The following is a 15,473-nucleotide window of genomic DNA, read 5'->3' on the forward strand; positions in this document are numbered from 1 at the left end:
CAGCACCCCTGCCTGCTGGCATCCCATGTGGCAAGGTCATCGGTACCTCAAAACTAATGTATCCTTTTTTAAAAAAGATTTTATTTATTTTTTTCATGAGAGACACACAGAGAGAGGCAGAGGGAGAAGCAGGCTCCCTGCAGGGAGCCCGATGTGGGACTCCATCCGGGGACCCCAGGATCATGCCCTGGGCCGAAAGCAGAGGCTCAACCGCCGAGCCACCCGTGCGTCCCAAACCTGTTGCTCCTTGAGTGTTTGTTTCCCACCTTAGTCAATGGCTCTTCCAGCCCTCCAGTGGCTCCTTCCAGAAACCCGGGAGCCATCCTTGGTACTCCATGCCTCATATTCAGCTCGGGGTCTGGCCCTGGCCACCTTACCTCCAGCATGTCCCCTGAGTCCATCCACTTGTACCCAGGGCCACTGGACCCTCAGCTAATCCCCCTCCTCCCTCCTAGACCATGGAGATGCTTCCCACCTGTTCTCCCACATCCATCCCTCCAGCCCCTTCTTCACGTTGCAGACTGAGAAATCTGATCATCCATCCTCCTGCTCTTGGTCCTTCAATGACTCCCGAGAGCCTGCGCACAGCGCTCCCAACCCTGGATGTGGCCCGTAACCTAGATGCTCTGGTTCTCAACGCCTCTTCAGTCTCACTTCCAGCTGTGGTCCAGTTACTATAGCTGCAGAGCAAACCGCCCCAAACTTAGAGCCATAAAACAACCTCCATTTATTACGCTCACAGATTCTACGGGTTAGGAATTTGAAAAAGGCACAGCAGGGACGGCTTATTGCTGCTCCTCGGTGTCTGGGGACTCAGCTGGAAACCTGGAAGGCTGCGGGGTGGGACCGTCTGAAGGCTTGTGCTTGCACCTGTCACCGCCCCACCCGGTGGCTGCCGGGTAAGACTGCTGCGTGGAGCACCTGCCCTGGCCCCTGCCTGAGGCTCAGGCTTCTTCACAGCATGGCAGCTTCAGGATGGTTACATCTCCCATGTGGCCGCCCAGGGACCCACTGGGCCAATCACCAAGGTGCCAGCTGATTCCCCTTCTCTGACCCAGCCTCCAAAGTCACGTGGTGTCACTTTGGCCACACGTTGATTGCGGGCCAGACAGAAGCTCACCCAGATTCAAGACAAGGGGACATAGATCCCATCTCTCCATGCTTTGGAAAATGCTCTCTGCCCCGTGGCCCTCCCTTCATTGCCTGGACCTCTGGCGCATTGACGCTCTCTCTCTCTCTCTCTTTTAAGTTCCTTAAAAGCTCCAAATCCTTTCCCTCGGCTCACTTGCACACACTGCTCTCTCTTTGCTTCCTCTGGCTCACTCCAGCTCGAGGCTTATGTGTCACTGCCGCCCCCAATCTGAAACAGGTCCCTATTATATTCTTTCCTGGTTTCCGCCGCTGGGCCTGCATCATCCTTCCTGCAGCTTTTAATTATAGGCACTTTGGTTTGTCGAGATGTTTAGTTTTCGTCTCCCCCATTGTAAGTGAAGCTTCCCGAGCCAGGAGGGGGGACACCAAGGAGACTGCTTGGCTTGCTGCAGTGTCTCCGGAGCAGAGCCAGGACAGGACAGGCCTGCAAAAGAACGTTAGAGTTTTCAAGCCAGTTTCAGGGAAGAGCTGTCTACAGGCTAGCAATGGCTATGAGGATAGGTCAACGATGGTCTATCTCAGAGAAGGTGGAGTGTTTTTTAGGAGTGGTTGTGAGCCAGGTGGGCCAAGATGGAAATGACTACAAGAAAGACAATTTCTGTACCAGTTCTAGTGGCTCTCTTAGGGGTGGGCATGCCAACACCAGCTGCTTGCCTTGCCCCCCACCCCCCCGACCCCGCTCCCCAGCCTCACTGCACTTTCTATCAGACTTGGTTACTCTGGCTACTCTGGCACACCACGACTTTGCATTGATCAGCTCTTCTCCTAGGCACACCCCTCCTCACTTCCCTGACTGGCAAACTCCAGACCACCTCTTCCAGAACCTTCTCTGACTTCTGAGGCCACTCTGTTCCTCCCTTCCCTAACTCTTCCTGCACGTCCTCATCATGAGAGTGTATACCACTCTTACCAGCAGGGTCCTAGTCACACCACCCCTCTCCTCCCCTGCAGCCTGAGGGCTTCTTAAAGACAAGGCCCAGGCCCTCGGGGGGGCTCTATAAATTGTGGGTGACAGGCCACATTGCCTGCTGGTGTTAAGGCTGTCGCAAGGCCCCCTCTGTCTGGAAATTGGCCCTGAGCCCCCTGCAGGCTGTGGGTGGGCTAGGTGGGGGCTGAAGGCAAGTTGCTCCTCCACTGGGGCTGCCTCTCCTGCCTCGGGGGGGCCCAGCCTTCTTAGGATGCTTTCTTCATCCTGACTCTGACCGGAAGTTCCTCATTCCTGTGTAATTACATTGAACTTTTATGATGGGGATCTGGGCGGCCAGCAGCATTACTTTGCAGGGGCAGATTGCATTCCTGGTGTCTGGGTTTACCTTCCTTCTCAGTCTGTGCCCTGGAATGCCAGTCTGTGGACAGGTCCTCCTGCCAAGCCTGGGTCTAGTTGTGGGGTCTGCTGGCAGCATGCTGGCAGCAGGATAAAGAGTCAGAAGTATGTTCCCAAATCCCAATCCCAATCCCTCCTGCAGGGCAGGAGGAGGGAGCTGAGGCCAGAAAGATGGCCCAAGCCCCCTTTCCTAGCTGACACCTGCTTGCTGTGGCTTCAGAAGCCTCATAGTTGTCTGCCTCACACACATAGCTGGTCCGTGAGCGTGTGTGTCCATGTTCAGGGACTTTCTGCTTTTTTTTTGGTTTAAAGATTTATTGATTTATTTTAAAGTGAGAGAGAGCATGAGCAGGGGGAGGGGCAAAGGCAGAGAGAGAATCTCAAGTAGACTCTGGTTGAGTGTAGAACGGTTTTTTTTTTGTTTTTTTTTTGAGTGTAGAACTTGACGTGGGGCTCCATCTCACGACCCTGAGACCATGACCTGAGCCGAAATCAAGAGTCAGATGCTCAACTGATTGAACCACCCAGGCGCCCCAGGGCCTTTCTTCTTAAATCGCTTCTTCTTCTTCTTTTTTTTTAATACTTTATTTATTTATTCATGAGAGACAGAGAGAGAGAGAGGCAGAGACACAGGCAGAGGGAGAAGCAGGCTCCATGCAGGGAGCCCGACGTGGGACTCGATCCCCGGTCTCCAGGATCACGTCCTGGGCCAAAGGCAGTGCTAAACCTCTGAGCCACCCGGGCTGCCCTAAATTGCTTTTTCTTTAAAAAATTTTTTGTAAGCAGCTCTAGCGTATAAGGTTAGGACCCAATCTCACCACCCTGCACAAAGATAAATACCAGGTAGATTAAAAATCCTGATAAAAACCTGAGATGAAATCTCACAGTAGGGATCCCTGGGTGGGGCAGGGGTTTAGCGCCTGCCTTTGGCCCAGGGCGCGATCCTGGAGTCCCGGGATCGAGTCCCGCGTTGGGATCCCCGCATGGAGCCTGCTTCTCTCTCTGCCTGTGTCTCTGCTTCTCTCTCTCTCTCTGTGTGACTATCATAAATAAATAAAAAATTAAAAAAAAAGAAATCTCACAGTGGACTACTTAATAATCGTGAGGTAGGAGGGCGTTCCCAACACAAATAACCAACAACATATGAGAAGATGCTTATATGCAGTATAATTGAGAAGGGTATTGGAGACGGTGGAAGGGGAAAGGCGCTCTCATATGCTGTTGGTGGGGATTAAAATTGGGATAGCTTTTCCTGGGGAACAGTTTGGCCTATCTATGCAGATTCTTTCAAGCCTATGTGAGCAGGTGGACATATATCCGGGGAGGTTCACAGCATCGTTGTCTTATGGCACAAATTTGAGAACAACCTAAATGTCCAACAGAAGGGGAAGGTTAAGTGAATGAGGAGCATCTCTGCCATGAAATGCTATACATCACTTAGAAAGAATAACAAGCTCTGACATGGAATGTTTTCAAGAAATATGAAGTAAGGAAAGAAATTTGCAAATCCCTGTGCCTAACCTGAGTTCCTTTATATCCAACAATCTGTGTGTGGATTTATAAATGCAGAGAGAAAGGGGCTTCGAGCTATATGGCCAGGATGGAGGTGGTGGTCCTTCTACAGAGGTGAGCAGTATCACGAAGGATGGTAAAAGGGGAGTTTCACCTTTTTACCTGGGAACTGGTTGAATTTTTATAAGCATCTATTACTTCCTTGAATTCAAACTGTTTTTTTTTTTTTTTTTAAATCTCAAAGGCAACACCTGCCCCTTGTAAAAGGCTCAGGAAATCGAGAAAAATGATTAAATTGTGATGTATCTATTTTTTTTAAAGATTTTATTTATTTATTCATGAGAGACACACAGAGAGAGAGAGAGAGACAGGCAGAGGGAGAGCCCGATGTGGGACTTGATCCCAGGACCCCAGGATCAGGCCCTGAGCCAAAGGCAGGCGCTAAACTGCTGAACCACCCAGGGATCCCATGATCTATCTATTTTATTTATTTTTCTTTTTAAAAAAATTTTTTTGTGATGTCTATTTTAAAGATTATTTATTTATTTATTTATTTGAGAAAGAGCGAGAGCGAGAGCGAGAGAGAGAGAGAGAGAGAGAGAGAGAATGAGAGGGAGGAGCAGAGGGAGAGGGAGAGAGGGTTAGGCTGAGTTGAACTTTGTAGCCAGTTTATTTTTTTTTGTATTTTTTAATTAGAGTTCGATTTGCCAACATATAGCATAACTCCCAGTGCTCATCCCGTCAAGTGCCCCCCCTCACTGCCCATCACCCAGTGTAACCAGTTTTTTAAAAAGGGTGTGGGCAGTGTAGGAGAAGATGTGCTGGATACAGAAGGCCGCTTTGAGGAGGGCTGGCCAGGAGTTGGCCTTCAGCAGAGCGCTGCTCCGAGGTGCCAGAGCAACCAAGCCCATGTCCTCACCAGCACCCACGCCCCCCCCCCACCCCCTTGGCCCTTCCACCTTCCACAGCTGCCCAGGGCTCATTGTTCCGGAACAAAAGCAGTTGAGATCTTGAGAAAGGAGAAAAAAAAAAAAACCTCAGCTGAACTCATCTTGCTTGTAAGTGAGCAGTTGGCTCTGGCCACTGAGTGGGGAGTCCTGCAGGGCGGGTGGTGGCAGGAGGGCCCTGGGGACAGTTTGACTGGAAGGGAGCAGGGGCAGGGAGGTGCGGCGGGACTTGAATGGTTGGTTGGTGATTTATGGCACCAATAAGCACAACGGCTGTCTTGCAGTTTTCCCTGAAGATGTGTCTGAACGCGGTCCCCTTGGAGCATCACCTGTGTGTGCTGTGGCTTCAGGTGCGGCCTTTCTGGGCACAAAAGCCCGGCTCCTCTGCGCCCTGCTGATGGGTGCCCCTCTCCGCTGGAGGCCCAGGGGGAGCCCCGCCCCGCCCAACTGAAGGCAGTGGGAAGATGTACCAGGAGGACCTAAAACGTACTGTGATAGGGACGGTGCCGGGTGATGAGGTGGTGAGCAGGGAGTCTGGCTTCCTCTTTGGGGCAGCGTGTAGGATGCATAGATTTAGGGAGCCTTCTGGAAAATCAGCCAGTGAGGAACATTCACTTTGGCAGCTGTGTCACTGCTTCGAGCTTTGGCGAGCAGGCCCCGAGCTGTCCTTGGCTAGGATTCTGGGGAGTTAGAGGTAGGAAGTGTTTCTCAAGGGCCTACTATGTGCCAGGCACTGGGCTAAATTTTGAGCATTTTCTTAATGCTCTTTAAACTTCACGATGCCACCCTGACATCAGTATTATTATTGTTAGTTTCATTTTGCAGAGGAGGAAAGTCATGCTTGGAGAGCTCAACTAACTTACCCAAAGACCACAGCTAGGAGGTGGAAGAATGGGGATTCAAGCCTAGCTTCAGAACCAAGGAACCTTAACATACTTCGATGCCTAGGGGTTGAATTTGCTGAGGGGCAGGCCCAGAGGTACCCCGAGTAGGATAGGGCAGCTGGGCCCCCAGAAGCCCTCCAGAATGAACCTAGACAACTCTCTAACAGCAGATTGCTTCTAAAATCTGTGAAATCTGGGGTCCACTATGGCCTCTGGATCTTTTGCTGTTAAGCAATCTGCAGATGCACCTCGAGGACTGAGTTTTTCTTTTGGAAAATCTGACTTCCAGACTAATTCCATCTGGCTTGTTGGCTTCTAGTGCTATTGCTGACTGCAGAGGAAGAGAGCAAGAGACAGCAGGAGAGAGAGCACAACACTGACCTGTAAGCTACTGAGGGTCAGAGTGTTGGCTTCCCACCATGGACTTTGGCCTTGGTTGCTCTCAGCTGTTGGGGTCACTCAGAAGCTCATCTTTGTTTGGTCATTTGTTGGGCTAAGAGTGAACAGGCAGATGGTTCTCCTGGTCATGGGTGGCCATCCTGCCCCCTGCCCCCACCAGTCGACTCCTGCGCGTCCCATCCCTCCCTCCAAAGGCAGGCACTCAACAGAGATGTTTCTCTTTCCTGTAGGAGCTTGGGTACTGGAACCTGCACGATTTTAGCTTGAGGAAAAGACAAAACCGGCCCAATTTGAGATATTATCGAAAATTCCGATGACCTTTCCTTTTCCTGTGGGGAAGAGTCCCCTGCCAGCGCAGGGCCACCAGCTCCTGGCAGGCCACAGGAGACCTGGCATTGCTTGCAGGCTGCCTGGCCTCCTGGGAAGGCTATCTCCTGGCTGTGTGGGCCCCTCAATAGAGTATCAGCAAACTCCTGCGGGCCCAGTGAGGTCCACTCTGTGTGTGTGTGTGTGTGTGTTTGTGTGCGTGTGTGTGTGGTGCAGGCAGGGGCTGATGACCGGGCATCTCCTTCCCCTCTTAGCCTGCTGTTTTCTGCACCCCAAATCTGCATCAAGTGAAACAGTGGCAAGATGATAAGGGGGTAGGGGACAGAGGATTGCATGGCTATAGGTCTTTCTTGGGAGGGCCCGGCTGAGGACAAGTTGCCAGACTCTCGGCACTTTCATCCTTGCGGAGTTGTGAGTTTTCTTCCAGGAATTCTGGAATGTTCTCGAGCCAGGCTAGAGGGGGAAAGGAAACACAGCCTGGAGTCCCTTCCTCCCACCCCCGCACACTCCTCGCGCGCCAAGATTGATTTTCTATCAGAGCTCAGTGATTTCCAAATGGTCAGCAGCCTCCAGGCAGCTGAGAGGGAGAAGGAGAGGGAGCGAGCTGCGTGTGGAAGAGGTCCCCCGCCTGCCAGGTGATGGCTCCGAGGAGGAGCGCTCCCAGGGCCCGGCCATCGCCAACCGCAGGGGCCCAGAGCAGAGATTTGTTTTCCGTCTGTGACTGAGAGGTTTTCAGGCCCCTATGGCATGAAGATGGCCCTGGCGCTTGGTGGACAGGCAGAGACAGCCGGCATACCCGAAGCAGGGGCTACACAGGGCCACCTGGAGGCCCACCGGCAGGTGGCCCGGGGGGCTGGTTGATGGCGGCCAGTCTGGGAGTCAGATGGACCCAGGTTCAAATCCCGGCTCCATGACAAGAACCCCACTGAGTTCTTTTCCCTCCCTGATCCCTAGCTTCCTGGTCTGTAAACTGGGGACAGCGACAGCTTCCTCCAGAGGTGAGCACTGCGCGCAACGCCCGCCACACAGCAGGTGCACGGTGGCGAGGTAGCTGCTCTTCTTATTCATCAGTGTTTTCTCTTCCTTCCCCGGCGAGCACCGTCTGTCCTGGTGTGCCTGCCGTCTTTTTTTGGGTGCTGGACTAGGTGTTCTCAGGCAGCCAGAGGGGCCTTGGTGAGAAGTTATCCGAGTAACTGGCTCCTGCCTGGCAACAGGGCCTGAAAGTGTCCATGTCAGGAGGACTTGCATTTTGGCTCATCTCTGTCTCAGGGGGTGAATTAATTTTTTCAATAGACATTGATTGAGACACTGGCCTCCACTATAATCAGTGTTATCACCGTACGCCCACCATGTGCCAGGCACATTGATCTCACTTCGCACCAGCATTATGAAGAAGGTTTTAGCATCTTTCCCATTTTACAGATGAGGAAAGAGGTTCTGAGAGGTTAAGTCACCTGCCTGAGGTCCCGCAGCCGTGCCCCTGGCTCGACTGGCTCTGACATTCACTTTATTGATTGATTGATTGATTTTTTATTTGAAAGAGAGCGCAAGGGAGCCTAAGCAAGAGGAGCAGCAGGCAGAGGGAGAGGGAGAAGCAGGTTCCCCGCTGAGCAGGGAGCCCATCGGGGCTCGATACCAGGACCCTGAGATCATGACCTGAGCCGAAGGCAGACGCTTAAACACTGAGCCTCCCAGGCGCCTCTACCATCCACTTTGAAAGGGTAGGCACCATGCTGGTCCCTGGGGCCACAGACAGGAATACACTTCGTCCTCAGTTGCAAGGACCCCCTGTCCTGCGGTGGGGCCTGGCAGAGAAAACGGGTGGCCAACTTTCAGGAGTGGCAGTGGGCACAAGGTATGGCGGGCCCAGACTAGGGGCATGTGAGGCATTTGGGAGCAGGAACCAGCGTTAATTCTTTCCTGTGGGGAACCCGAAGCCACACAGAGCAGCATAAAGTTTATACTCCCACTTTCTGAGGACGAGGTCCACCTGCCCGGGATCAGCCCCTCTCCAGCCTGGGAGGACGGCCTCTTGACCACGTGAAATGACTTCAAGGGCGTTTGTTGGAATCAAGAGCCGTTCCTCTGTGCCGCCCTCCTCCCAGCTTCCGATGTATCCTTCGGGGGATACAAGAGGATATACGTATTCGATTGTATATAAATATATCCTTTGCAAAAACCACAAAGGAGAGTGCACTATAAGCCAGTAGCGCAATAGGACATCTACATCACGTATATTTATATATAAGAGCAAGTCAGCTTCCAACTCTCTTCCCCTTCCTGAAGGCCACCCCTGCTGCCAACATCTAATACAAGGTGATACATATATATCCTTTTAAGAAAGACAAATGATGCCATATCATAAACATATGATAAAGTTCTATATATCTTGTTTTTTTTTAACCCAACACTATGTCTCACAGAGCGTTCTGCAGCAACACCTAGAACTCTATTGCTCTTCTTTTTAATGGCAGCATAACATTCTATTATGAGGCCGTGCCAGACTTTATTTAACCAGTTTCCTATTAATGGATAATCATTCAGGATGTTTCTGGCCCTTTACAGCTCCAAAATACCCGGCTATGAATATCCCTTTACATAGGTTTTTACTCACATGTGGTATGTCTGTATACTTTTGCTGGATAAAGACATATGCATTTCAAAATGAAAAACCATTAAGGCATACCTAACTATGTAAAATCCGTGCCTAAAAGCTAATCCAAAGAAATGAATCACTAAGTGTGGAATTCTGACCATCAGCAAGCAACACCTTTTGCCTGAGTAGAGACTGCCTGCTCACCCTGGGAGTGGCCCTCCCTCTCTCCAGCTCCCAAGCCTGAGTGCCATCGGAGCGGAGATGGCTGGGGTACCCTGGCTCTTGAACCCTTTGGGGGGGGGGCACAGAGTGGGCTGGTGGTGTATTCTCTGTGGACAGAAGTTCCCTCTCTAATCAGTTTTCCCACTGCATTTCATTGGCGGCCAAGAGAGACTTTCCTAACTCTTGCTATCTTTACAATATGTCGTTCAAATTTAAAACATGCTAAAAGGGAGAAAATATTTATAGAATTTTTCTCTGGAAGTAAAAAAAAAAAAAAAAAAAACCCTACTTTTAAGCCTAGCCAATGACATTTCTGGAAACCACGGAGAGAAAACAGCAACAACTCGCAGAAGATAAAATGGGCTAATTACACAACAGATCTCTAATTTAAGAAACTAGCTGCATTCTTCTGGGCTTTTTTTTTTCTCTTAAAGATGACAGAGAATAAAAATACTGGCTTAGCAGCTTATTAAAAAAATAGTCCAATGACTCCTAACCTCCTCTTCTGTGAGATGACGTGTGTTTGTGCATGCGTCCACATGGCAGGCCTGCTGGCCTTGGTAAAGGCCGTAGAGAGGGGTCCTGCTGGTGGCGTTTCTTGGCCTATGGGCTAGTTTCCCATGGGAAGGAACAGGAATTCTGCTGCCTGAGTTATTTAAATCCTGCCGTATTCTTTCCTTTTCCAAAGCTCTGGGAGTGTCTGCATGGCCCTAGCTGTAGTGGACGCTCGGCCTGGCTTTGGGGTGGCCGAGGTAGGCCTGTGGTCACCTGTGATTTGCCCTGTCATGAACCCAGCCCCTGGAGCCGCCACCGGAACCCCGGCTGGCCACCTTGAACAAGGACCCTGCGTTTCTAGAACAATTCCTCAGCTGCAGGGTGGTCAGCAAAGACACGGGGAGCCCCTCGCCCCTCCATTGTTTCTGCGAATCCGAGTCAGAGCGCTTCCAAATGGGCCACCAAGGGAATCTTTCCCTGGCTAGAATTTCCAGAAGCCAAAAAAGTGACTGCAGCCAAAACCTCCCCGTGAACTTCGTTTCTGTTTGGATTTTTATGGAAACTGTTTCTCCCAGACACACATCCTGTGGGACTGCGCTCCTTCCCCTTCCCTTATTTTTATGTATGAGTGGATTATGTCGGCTGTTTAATGGGTTTGCAGCAAACCCAGGCCACCGAGCGGTTTTAATGAAGCCTTGGGGCTGGCTGGCCTGTGGCTTTCGGAGGCCTTTCGAGACCTGAGAGAGGGGTTCCCTGGTGCCCGGATGGGATTTGCTCTGTGCTCCCTGCCTGGGAATCGTGGCTACCCTAGCACTGCTCTGATTTGCTGGGGGATTTGGGGAAAGGTCTTTAATCCCCAAGCCTGCAGTGTAGACCAGAGCTCACACCAGCAAGCACCGCGGCCCTCTCGCTGAACCAGGATGAGGAATCCTAGTGGAGAACAAAGAGTAACAGTGAGAAAGGAGTGATGGGGGCCCTGAGGAGGGGGTGTGCCCGGTGGGAGGGGGTGGTTCTGCTGAGGGCCAGGGTCTAGATGGGGATTCTCATCGTGAGTTCAGTTGGGGTGGCTAGGCCTCCATTGACCTGGTTTGCCTTCTTTTACCCAGTAGGCTCTGGTCTGTTGATTTGGGAATGTATTATCCATCTTTAAAGCGCACAGATCCAGGAGGCGACTTGGGGTGAGGGGGTGCTCACCTGGGGGCCGCTCTGGACAGCCCTTCACCCCTTGGGGAGAACAAGGATTCTGCGGGGAATCAAGGCGTGCTCTCTCCCCAGTGATGGGCTCCTGCCACTAACTCACCCTCCACCCCACGGCCACCAAGATCTCGTTTCCTCAGGCTGGCCAGAGGCAGACCTGAGAGGCAGGGCACCTTCCCTCCTCGCCTTTCAGCCTCCTGCCCGGCCTGGGGACCCCTCGTCGCCAGCGTTCCCAAGGGGCCCGCTGTCAGCAGCTGCCGGCAGGGCTGACGGATGAGGCTACCCCACAGAAGGTTCCCGCCCCTCTCTCCCAGAGCTCCTTTTATGATATCCTTCCCAGGGCTCCCAGGTTGACAGTAGGCTCCGTGGGGAAGGCTGGCGCTTCCCGACCCATTGGATTGGGCGGGGAGGGGGGTGGCAGGGCGGGGCGAAGCTCTGACTGGGTCAGAGCATCCCACCCCCACCCCGACTCCCACCCGCAGGCCCCTGGGCTGCCTGGCCCACGCTCTTCACATCTGTTCTCTGCACAACTGGCTGAACGATCTGTTGAAAACGCACACTGGGCTCTGTTAGTCCTTCCTGAAAACCCTTGGAGCCGCTTCCAGGGCCTGGAGATGGAGGGTGGTTTAGGCCTCCCGGTCCCTGCTCTCTGGCTTCCATCCTCAGCCTGCAAGTGGCCACGCGCCTCTCCGCGCCGCCCCCAGCCACTGGGAGCCCCAGCCCGCCCTGCCACCGCCACCAGGCAGCCAGCCGGACTTCGTTTTCCCTCTTTCTGGAAGAATTCTCTCCAGTCTCTCTGGATCACCCCTATTCTGCTGTCAGGAGGCAGCTTGGGCATCACCTTCAGAGTCTCTCTGCAAATCTTTAAGCCATGGATTCCTTCATTTTGTTTTCCGTCGATCGAGACATATGTAACTGGCCATTACGGCTCCGGATGGGCTGCCAGCAGCCTGTCCTAGAGCTCATGCCTCGCCCGGAGCCAGCCAGTCGTGATACGAGAAAGGGGTCCTTTGAACCAGGGGCCCGGCTCATCCCTCACCACCCTGCTGTGTGCGCACCAACGGATTGCTCACCCCTCTGCCTCTCGGGCCCAAGGCCTTCTGTTTGCCTGGTTGCCCAGAATTGCTGAAGGAGGAAATTCACAGAGGCCTCTCTCTGACCTGTTGTCTCTTCCTCCAGGCTTGGTCTCCTGGACTTTAAGTCCATCCACTTCTGCGGTCCGGGGTTCCTTGAGAGAGGCCGAGAGGTCTCAGACTGCCACTTTCTCAAAGCCTGTGGCCACCAGCTACATATGGCTCACAGCAGGCCTTTGTGAGGCCCTTGTATGCGTCCTTCACTCCCCGGGCAGCCTCTACTCTCCCTTACCTGGGTGACTGAGGCACCCCCACCCCACTGGTCTCCCTGCTTCCCCTTCCACTGCCTCTTCCTTCTACTTTCCACACAACAGCCAGGTGATCCTGTTAAAACGTGAGTCAGATCATGGCAATCCTACCTCAGAACTCTCTGGTGGTTTTGCATCATGCTCCAGGTGGCCTCAAGGCCTCCCCATGGCCCACGACCTTCTACAGAATGGTCCCTGTCACCTCTCTGATCTCATCACCTCTCACTCCCCGTCACTTACCCCACTCCAGGTAATTGGCTCCTTGCCATCCCTCGCACTCCCTGGAAACATCTGGCCCCAGGCCCTTTGCACTTGCTGTTCCCTCTATCTGGAATGCTTCTCCCCCAGTCCTCTCCCTTCCTTCAAATGTCCCGATCAGTGACACCTTCTCCCACCACTCTATGGAGAATTGAACTCCTCTCCCCAGCACGCCTTACCCCCTCCCTGCTTTCTTCCCCTTTCCTAGCACTTACCACCTAAAAGATTATACATCTTTCTTATTGATCTTGATTATTGTCTATTCCTTCCGTGTGGGACTGTAGGCCTCTGTTAGAGCAGAGATTTTGTTTGTTTGGTCTCCTTAGTGCCTAGAACAATGCTTGGCACAAAGTCGGCTCTGATTAAATATTTGTTGGGTGAGGGAAGAACGGACAAATGGATGGATGGAGTGGCAGTTGGGTAAATGTTCCACTGTCTCATGGGCAACGTCTGAAAACCAAGAACGTTGGTTGGCTACTGGAGGGACACTTGCTCATGATTCATAGGTCTAGGAGTGAAGGGACTCTGAAAAACTCGATGGTCATCGGTCCTGGAATTCGATTTCTTCCTCCTCCGCTGACTTTAGATTCTCCTAACGTGGATCGTAGAGTGATCATCCACTATCTTCCTTCTCCGCAGGCTGCAAGAGAGTGTTCATGGCTTTCCTCTTGCTCTGCTGTAGCTCATCCCTGGCAGCAGTTCTGTATGACTTCCTGCTGGGCTGTTGCTCTTGGAACATTCGAGAAACCTCATGAGCCCCAGCAAGAGGAGCATGAGCTTTAACGTCACTGCTGGTGCCAATGGCCCTTGGTGCACCTAACGATGGAAATGAGAGAGCTTCACTTTGCCATCAGCTCTCACAGGCTGCTTAGAGGGGGAAACTTGCCTCCCGGAGCGAGGGAGCCTTCCACTTTCAAGATGAAGTGCTTACTTTGCCTGGAGGCATGGTCTTAGATGACATTCACTGGGCCAGGGTGTTCGGTTTGCACATCTCTAAAATGGGGCCAGTGATACTGACCCCGCCTGGTTGTCATGTGAGGAATAAATAAGCGACATAAATTAGGCAACCTATAGAAGTGTCTGGTGTTCTTGTTACCGGTGGGGCCCGCTCCTTGGGGCAAGCTCGCTGCTCTGCGGGATGGGGGACCTCTGTGGGGCCCTAGAAGAATTCGGTACCTTTTGGCAAGGTCCTGTAGCTCACGTAGCCTCTTCTGCTCACGTATGGGGTTTGGGTATGGCTCTGTGTGCAGCTTCCTGCGACTGGAGGGTGGCCTGGCTCCCGGGCTGCTGGTGGCCAGATGGAAACGGTGTGTGTGTGTCAGGAAGGGAATGACCGCTGACCTTTCTTAGATATTCTGTGTCATTCATTTGCATTTTCCAGTCAGCTGAGAGTTTATTAGCCAGCAAAGGGACTCTCAGCTCCAAGCCCCCAGTTGCTCAGCGCTGAAGAAAGCCAGGCAAGGAGGCAGCCTGATGGCACAGGGAAGGTGCGAGCCCCGGGAGTCTGGGGATTAGGGTCTCCTCCTCATTTCATTCTTCCAGTCGGTCAACTTTGGGCCTGTCAGGTCGTCTTGCTGGGCCCCAGCTGCCTGTCTGTGTCCCAGGGGGCTTAAAGTAGACCGGTCCTGTTCTGAGCTGGTGTCATTTTATTCTTGTGACTTTTCAATGACAATCACTTCAAACCTGGAAATGAAAACCCTGTTGATGTTCCCTCTTCTTCTCCAGGTGTCTGCCCGTTATTCTGAATTTCTGGGGAGTCTTGCCTGAGGCCCGCTCTGGTTTGGTGGCTCTGTCTAAGGAGATTCTCCACTCCCAGAGGTAAACTCCTAACTGGCTGACACCATTGGGATCCATTGGTCTCGCGGGTGCCCTGGCTCCCCTCATGCTTCGATGGCACAATTTTGTGGCGTGCTCGACATGCTCTCTCGAGGTCCTCTGAGGGCCTGGACCCCAGTCACCCACAACAAAGCATTGCTTGTTCCTCATTCATCCTCTGCCGGCACCCTCCCTTTCTGCTCTCACTTCCCCCACCCTTGCCATTCTTCCTGGATCTCCTGCTGTTAGGAGCCACATTGTGTTCCCTGCAAATTCAGATGTTGGAGCCCAAACCCGCCATACATGAGAATGGGACTGCATCTGGAGCTAGGGCCTGGGAAGAGGTGAGTCACTTAAAATGAGGCTGTTAGGATGGGACCTGATCCCACTGGTGCCCTTATAAGAGGAGGAAATTTGTTCTTGTTTTTTTGTAAAAGGATTTTATTTATTTATTCATGAGAGACACACAGAGAGGGGCAGAGACACAGGCAGAGGGAGAAGAAGCAGGCTCCCTGTGGGGAGCCCAATGCGGGACTCGATCCCAGGACCCTGGGATCATGCCCAAGCCAAAGGCAGATGCCCAACCACTGAGCCACCCAGGTTCCCCAAGAGGAGGAAATTTGGACATGAAAGGGGACACCAGGGGCCCCACAGACAAAGGCATGATTGTATGAAGTGGAAGCAAGACAATGACCATCTGCAGGTTAAGGAGAGAACCTCAGAGGAATCCCACCCTGCTGGAGCCTTGATCTTGAACTTCCAGCCTCCAGAACTATGAGAGAAGATCTCCATTCCTGAAGCTACGCTGCCTCTGGGATTTTGTTATGGTGGCCACAGCAGACAAATAAACTACCTGCACCCACATCTCCAGCGTGGAGTGTGCTTTTTTGGGGAGTGAAAGAGATTTAAGAAATCATCATCCAGGGACAGAAGATCAGTGCTACATTTTGGGTGCTGTGGTCTT

General features: G+C 52.5%; 1 long non-coding RNA gene across 1 annotated transcript in view; it reads left to right on the top strand.

Annotated features, from left to right (window-relative positions):
* LOC140627701 (uncharacterized) overlaps positions 1-15,363 on the top strand; it is a 48,457-nt gene extending 33,094 nt beyond the window's left edge. Inside the window, exons 3-5 of the long non-coding RNA XR_012026333.1 lie at positions 14,420-14,512; positions 14,759-14,853; positions 15,213-15,363. This is a non-coding gene — a long non-coding RNA (uncharacterized lncRNA). The remainder of the gene's footprint in view (positions 1-14,419; positions 14,513-14,758; positions 14,854-15,212) is intronic.
* Positions 15,364-15,473: the final 110 nt, after the last annotated feature.

This window comes from Canis lupus, chromosome X (assembly GCF_048164855.1).
Source record: "Canis lupus baileyi chromosome X, mCanLup2.hap1, whole genome shotgun sequence".
Taxonomy (NCBI): domain Eukaryota; kingdom Metazoa; phylum Chordata; class Mammalia; order Carnivora; family Canidae; genus Canis; species Canis lupus.